The sequence below is a fragment of the Gorilla gorilla genome, chromosome X, assembly GCF_029281585.2.
Source record: "Gorilla gorilla gorilla isolate KB3781 chromosome X, NHGRI_mGorGor1-v2.1_pri, whole genome shotgun sequence".
Classification (NCBI taxonomy): Eukaryota; Metazoa; Chordata; class Mammalia; order Primates; family Hominidae; genus Gorilla; species Gorilla gorilla.
In genome coordinates this window covers 9,770,985-9,778,474 of record NC_073247.2, presented here as the reverse complement: position 1 = coordinate 9,778,474, position 7,490 = coordinate 9,770,985, and the positions used below count along the sequence as shown (strand labels likewise).

The 7,490-nt window shown below is 53.1% G+C and overlaps 1 long non-coding RNA gene across 1 annotated transcript; it reads right to left on the bottom strand.

Annotated features, from left to right (window-relative positions):
- Positions 1-2,642: 2,642 nt before the first annotated feature.
- Positions 2,643-6,502, bottom strand: LOC134757909 (uncharacterized). The gene is made up of 2 exons (XR_010132509.1): positions 5,520-6,502; positions 2,643-2,953 (listed from the first exon to the last, which is right to left on the bottom strand). It is a non-coding gene; the product is annotated as an uncharacterized lncRNA (long non-coding RNA).
- Between the last annotated feature and the right edge of the window lie 988 nt (positions 6,503-7,490).

The window sequence follows — 7,490 nt, the reverse complement described above, 5'->3', positions numbered from 1 at the left end:
CACCACGCCCGGCTAATTTTTTGTATTTTTAGCAGAGAGGGGGTTGCACCTTGTTGGCCAGGATGGTCTCGATCTCTTGACCTCAGGTGATCCACCCGCCTTGTCCTCCCAAAGTGCTGGGATGACAGGTGTGAGCCACCGCACGTGGCCTGCTTGTGATGAGTTCTTCTGGAGAAATGAATTCATGGGGTGCTGAGATGGGGAATAACACGGGTACCAACTTTGGCTGCTCCTGGAGGTGTCTTTGAAGGGGTAATGATATTTTAAAAATGCTGAAGGGGCCAGGTACTCACGCCTGGAATCCCAGCACTTTGGGAGGCTGAGGTGAGAGGATGACTTGAGGCCAGGAGTTTGAGACCAGCCTGGGAAACGTAGCAAGACTCTGTCTTTATGAAAAAAAAAAAAAAAAATTAGCCAAGCATGGTGACATGCACCTGCCGTTCCAGCTACTCAGGAGGCTGAGGGAGGAAGATCACTTGAGCCTCGGCGTTTAAGATCAGCCTGGGCAACGTAGCAAGATCCCATCTCTACAAAAAAATAAAAATTAGCCAGATGGGGTTTTGTGTGTCTGTGGTCCCAGCTTTTTTTGCTGTTCTTTTTTTTTTTTCTTTTTGACACGGAGTCTCGCTCTGTCACCCAGGCCGGACTGCAGTGGCGCGATCTCGGCTCACTGCAACCTCCACCTCCTGGGTTCACGCCATTCTCCTGCCTCAGCCTCCCGAGTAGCTGGGACTACAGGTGCCCGCCACCACGTCCAGCTAATTTTTTTTTTGTATTTTTAGTAGAGACGGGGTTTCACTGTGTTAGCCAGGATGGTCTCGATCTACTGACCTCATGATCCACCCACATCGGCCTCCCAAAGTGCTGGGATTGCAGGCGTGGGTCACTGCGCCCGGCCCAAGGGGAGAATCTCTTGAGCCCAGGAGCTCGAGACAAACCTGAGCAACATAGTGAGACCCCATCTGTACAAAAATTAGAAATTATTTCCAAATTTGACACCATCAATTACTGGGTGAGGAAGGTGCCTGGGGAATGAGTTTTTGAGCACAGGTCTGACTGACGACTCTGAGATCAGTTCCCAGAAGGAAGGCACCAGATAAACCTTCTCAACTCTTTTATACTCAATGCCAAATCGCTCTCGCAGAAGGCACCTGGGGAGGCTGAGGCAGGAGGATGACTTGAGCCCAGCAGTTGGAGGTTGCAGTGAGCTATGACCTTTTCCAAAAGAAAAAAAAACCGCTGGGGCTGGACACGGTGGCTCACGCCTGTCATCCCAGCACTTTGGGAGGCCGAGGCGGGTGGATCACCTGAGGTCAGGAGATCGAGACCAGCCTGGCCAACACAGTGAAACCCCATCTCTACTAAAAATACAAAATTAGCCGGGAGTGGTGGAGCATGCCTGTAATCCCAGCTACTCAGGAGGCTGAGGCAGGAGGACCACTTGAACCCGGGAGGCAGAGGTTGCAGTGAGCCGAGTTTGCCCACTGCACTCCAGCCTGGGCAATAAGAGCAAGATTCCATCTCAAAAAAAAAAAAAAAAGGCCGGGAGCGGTGGCTCACGCCTGTCATCCCAGCACTTTGGGAGGCTGAGGTGGGCAGATCATGAGGTCAGGAGTTTGAGACCAGACTGGCTAACACAGTGAAACCCCATCTCTACTAAAAATACAAAATTAGCCGGGCGTGGTGGCACATGCCTCTAATCCCAGCTACTCGGGAGGCTGAGGCAGGAGGATCACTTGAACCCGGGAGCAGAAGTTGCAGTGAGCCAAGATTGCACCATTGCACTCCAGCCTGGGCAATGAGAGCAAGACCATCTCAAAAAAAAAAAAAAAAAAAAAAGGCCACACACGGTGGCTCACGCCTGTAATCCCAGCACTTTGGGAGGCCGAGGCGGGCGGATCACCTGAGGTCAGGAGTTTGAGACCAGCCTGGCCAACATAGTGAAACCCCGTCTCTACTAAAAATACAAACTTACCCAGGCATGGTGGCAGCTGCCTGTCATCCCAGCTACTCGGGAGACTGAGGCAGGAGGATGCCTTGAACCCAGAAGCAGAGGTTGCCGTGAGCCAAGATCACGCCATTGCTCTCCAGCCTAGGTAATGACAGCGAGACTCTGTCTCAAAAAAAAAAAAAAAAAACAAAAAAAAACAACTCATCACAAGCAGCAGTTAGATGCTATTTTCTTTGTCTACTCACTCCTGATCTCTGCACTAGAGAGAAGGGAACCTCACACACCCCACCACATACCCAGTCCCTGGAACAGCACTCAGAGCTCCGTGGACACTCAACAAGCGTTCACTGAAAGCCCCACTCAGCCAGAGCAGGGCCGGGAGGCTGTGACAGAAAGGAGAAAGAAGACGCGCATTTGGGGACAGCTCCCCAGGGGCCCGTCCGTCAGCCAGGACCACTTCCAGGCTGTGTTTTTCTTCCCCGTCTCCGAGGCCGAGCAGGTGATAAATCTCTCACCGAAGCCGGGGCTTTGCAGGACGGAGCCGGCTGCCACCTACGTGGTGTGGCCCTAGGGACCCCAGGAACTCCCCACACGCCGTCCGCGTCCAGAAATCCCCCTGCCGCACCCCAACCCGGCCGCAGGTGCCTCAAAGTCCTTCCTTTCTTCCTCAGGGTAAGAAATTAACGGCAGCTGTGAAAACACTCATTTTATCTGGGTGGCGAAATACATTAGACAGGGGCCTGCCGTTAACACCTTCGCCCCAATGAGTTTATCCGGATTCCCGTCAGGACCTGGGAGGTCTGGACAGAGAAGGCTCCGGGGTCCCAAGAACCAGGACAGACGGGAGGCGGGAGCAGGTGGGGGCTCTGAGAGTTTGCAGAGCGAAAGTTTTCTCACACGGAGGCCGCTGGCGCAGGACCTCCAGCCAGGAATGCAGGGACGTCCCTTAGACGTTCTCCGACGGCCCCTCACGACACCCTGACGTCCTGGCCTGTGTGCTGTCTGCAGCATGAAAACAGTTGTTTTTATTATTATTATTATTATTATATTATTTTTGAGACAGAGTTTTTGCTCTGTTGCACAGCCTGGAGTGCAATGGCGTGATCTCAGCTCACTGCAACCTCCACCTCCCGGGTTCAAGCGATTCTCCTGCCTCAGCCTCCCCAGTAGCTGGGATTGCAGGCACCTGCCACCACCACACCCAGCTAATTTTGTATTTTTAGTAGAGACAGGGTTTCTCCATGTTGGTCAGGCTGGTCTCGAGCTCCTGACCTCATGTGATCCACCCACCTTGGCCTCCCAAAGCGCTGGGATGACAGGCACCCACCACCACGCCCGGCTAAGTTGGTATTTTTAGTAGAGATGGGGTTTCTCCATCTTGGTCAGGCTGGTCTCCAGCTCCTGACCTCATGATCCACCCACCTTGGCCTCCCGAAGCGCTGGGATGACAGGCATGAACCACTGCACCTGGCTAATTTTGTATTTTTAGTAGAGATGGGGTTTCTCCATGTTGGTCAGGCTGGTCTCGAGCTCCTGACCTCAAGTGATCCACCCACCTCGGCCTCCCAAAGTGCGGGGATGACAGGCGTGAGCCACCGCTCCTGGCCTTGTTTTTATTATTTTTGAGATGGCATCTTGCTCTGTCGCCCAGGCTGGAGTGCGGTGGTGAGATCACAGCTCGCTACAGCCTCCAGCTCCTGAGCTAAAGCGATCCTCCCACCTCAGCCTCTTCAGGAGCCGGGGTGACAGGCTCCCGTGTCACTACGCCCAGCTAATTTGTCTTTTATCATTTTTAGAGATGCGGTCTCGTTGTGTTACCCAGCCTGGGGGACTCAAACTCCTGGCCTCCAGCGACCCTCGTGCCTCGGCCTCCCGTAGAGCTGGGATTGCAGGTGTGAGCCACCACGCCTGGCCCAAAACAAAATTTACAGAGCACGACAAGCGCGGTGGCTCACGCCTGTCATCCCAGCACTTTGGGAGGTTGAGGCAGGCGGATCACTTGAGGTCAGGAGCTTGAGACCAGCCTGGCCGATGTGGTGAAACCTCATGTCTACCTAAAAAAACACAAAAATTAGCCGGGCGTGGTGGTGGGCGCCTGTAATCCCAGCTGCACTCAGGAGGCTGAGGCAGGAGAATCGCTTGAACCTGGGAGGTGGAGCTTGCAGTGAGCCGAGATCACACCACTGCACTCCAGCCTGGGTGACAGAGTGAGACTACATCTCAAAAAGAAAAGGAAAAAGAAAAGGAAAGGGAAAAAGAAAGAAGGAAGGAATGGAAGGAAGGGAAGGAAGGAAGGGAAGGAAGGAAGGGAAGGAAAGAAGAGAAGGAAGGAAGGAAGGGAAGGAAGGGAAGGAAGGGAGGGAAGGGAGGGAAGGAAGGAAGGAAGGGAAGGAAAGAAGAGAAGGAAGGAAGGGAAGGAAGGAAGGGAAGGAAGGAAGGGAGGGAAGGAAGGAAGGAAAGGAAGGGAAGGAAGGAAGGGAAGGAAGGGAGGGAGGGAAGGAAGGAAGGAAGAGAAGGAAGGAAGGGAGAGAAGGGAGGGAAGGGAGGGAAGGGAGGGAGGGAGGGAAGAAGGGAGGCAGGGGAGGGAAAGGAAGGAAGGAAAGAAGGAAGGAAGAAGGGCTGTTTCCAAAGAGTTTTCCTGGCAAGAGAAATGCCTGCGCCACAATTTAAGTGGACAAAATTCTATCTACAGAAGCACATTGTGTGAATAAGTTGGGATTCCCAATTTATTAAACCTGTGAGTGTGGTCTCTCTTCTCAGGGCCGGTCATAGCGGCTTATAAAAAGAACAGAGGGGCCGGGCGCGGTGGCTCACCCCCATAATCCCAGCACTTTGGGAGGCTGAGGTGGGCGGATCACCTGAGGTCAGGAGCTTGAGACCAGCCTGGCCAACACGGTGAAACCCCGTCTCTAGTAAATACACAAAAATTAGCTGGGCGTGGTGGCAGGTGCCTGTAATCTCAGCTATTGGGAGGCTGAGGCAGGAGAATCGCTTGAACCCGGGAGACGGAGGTTGCAGTGAGCTGAGATCACACCATTGCACTCCAGCCTCGGCAACAGAGAGAGACTCATCTCAAAAAATAAAAATAAAAGTTCCATGGGGAAATGAGCTAGAATGTGTATCCCCAACTGTTCTCTAAAGACTGAGGGTATTTGTGCTGTTAGGTGTCTCAAAGTTTTCTCGAACTAATTTATTTTTTTCCTTTATCATCTTCCAGAACTTTCTGCCAGCAGCCTGTGTGCATTTCTTTTGCAAGCAGAAAGCAGCCCTTTTTTTTTTTTTAATGTTAAAATCAAAGAGCCGATTTCTTTCTGGCTTTGTCAGGAGGATGCGGTACGGTGACCGGCCCCAGGGCTGCACGGACCCCGTTTTGTGGGGACACACGTGGGCAGAGTGGCTGAGATAGGAGGGGAACAGGTGCCCTCCCTCCTGCAGTGGGCACGGTGCCTCGGGCTTGGGCAGGGAGAAGGGCACTGCCACACAACGCCCTGATTATTCTATTCTGTCGCAGAGCCGTGGGCAGGACCCCCTCAGGCAGATGAGCCCCAGGTGAGCCCCCCTGCCTCACCTTGCATGTAGGCCGGGGAGGTGACCCCACGCGCAGGTCACAGACACGGGTGTTTTTACGGGAAGCCCAGAGCGTCTTGTGTGGCGAGGTGCCCGGGGAGGTGGCGGTGGGGGGTGGATGGGCAGAAACAAGTTGTTTTCTGAGACGCAGCCCCTGTGATGTGGGAGCCGGGCGCCCGGGGTTTGCAGACGTTTCTCGGTAATATTTGTCCAGAAGCAAGATTGAGCTCTTGGCTGGAGACTGTGAGGCCACTATAGACAGACCACGGATTCTGGCTGCTGGGAACGTGGCAATTAGCAGGATTTATGGTGTTTGCACGGCTCCCTGGGGTGGGATCCTTTTGGAGGCGGCCCTGGGGAGCAGGGTGGGGTCCAGACGGTGTCTCCGGCCCGGCTTCAGAACAAGCCACGTGGCGTCCGGGAGGACTCGTTGTCAGAGGCAAATGAACCACCGTGACTCCATCTTTGACTGACGGCTGGAGAATGAGGCTGGAACTTGCTGGCTGCCTTCTCAGAAAGTTCAGCATTCCTCGCCTGTAGACGTTTACGGTTAAGGGAAGGAATTACGCCTGGCGCGGTGGCTCACGCCTGGAATCCCAGCGCTTTGGGAGGCCGAGGCGGGTGGATCGCTTGAGGTCAGGAGTTCGAGACCAGCCTGGCCAACATGGTGAAACCTCGTCTCTACTAAAAACACAAAAATTAGCCGGGCGTGGTGGCAGGTGCCTGTAATCGCAGCTACTCAGGAGGCTGAGGCAGGAGAATCACTTGAACCCGGGAGGTGGAGGTTGCAGTGAGCCGAGACCGCACCACTGCACTCCAGCCTGGGGACAGAGTGAGACTCCATCTCAGAAAAAAAAAAAAGGAAGAAATTGATAATGTTTACTGGCACGGTGGCTCACGCCTGTAATCCCAGCACTTTGGGAGGCCGAGGCGGGTGGATCACCTGAGGTTGGCAGTTCGAGGCCAGCCTGACCAACACGGAGAAACCCCGTCTCTACTAAAAAAATACAAAATGAGCCGGGTGTGGTGGCGGGCACCTGTCATCCCAGCTACTCGGGAGGCTGAGGCAGGAGAATTCCTTGAACCCGGGAGGCAGAGGTTGAGGTGAGCTGAGATCGCACCACTGCACTCCAGCCTGGGCAACAAGAGTGAAACTCCATCTCAAAAAAAAAAAAGTATTTACTAAACAGACCCAGACTTGGGAGTGTCCAGGTATCCTAATATCTGGAGAACAAAGGCGTATTCCTAATTTTGCTCTAAACATAATACCAATTCTCGGCCGGGCACAGTGGCTCACGCCTGTAATCCCAGCACTTTGGGAGGCCGAGGTGGGCAGATCAGGAAGTCAGGGGTTCGAGACCAGCCTGGCCAATATGGTAAAACCCGTCTCTATTAAAAGTACAACGATTAGCCGGGCGTGGTGGCAGGTGCCTGTAGTCCCAGCTACTCAGGAGGCTGAGGCAGGAGAATGGCTTGAACCCGGGAGGCGGAGATTGCAGTGAGCTGAGATCACGCCACTGCACTCCAACCTGGGCGACAGAGCGAGACTCCGTCTCAAAAACAAACAAACAAACAAAAATGGCTCACACGGTGAATTTTATGTTCTGTACTTCTTACGTACCACTGTAAACGAACAGGAAAACAAGACTTGGAAAGCATTCATCAGCCACCACGTGAAAACCACCCCTTGATCCATTTTTATAATTAATTTCAGACAGACAGGTATTTGGTTTAAGAGCTGTGGGAGTCCACGCTACCTGGGGTGCTCGGACGCTTAATTGCAAAATAATTAGAGAAAATTGGTGACTGCTTTCATCTCTGTTTCATCTTTCAGGGTGAAAAGTGAAAATCTAGACGCTTCCGGTTCTATTCTAATGATGTTCCATATGCGGCCGCCAAGGCACAAAGCAAGCTGACCATTTTGTATCATTTGGACTTGATTTTTTTTTTTTCTAAATGTCATAAGGGAAAT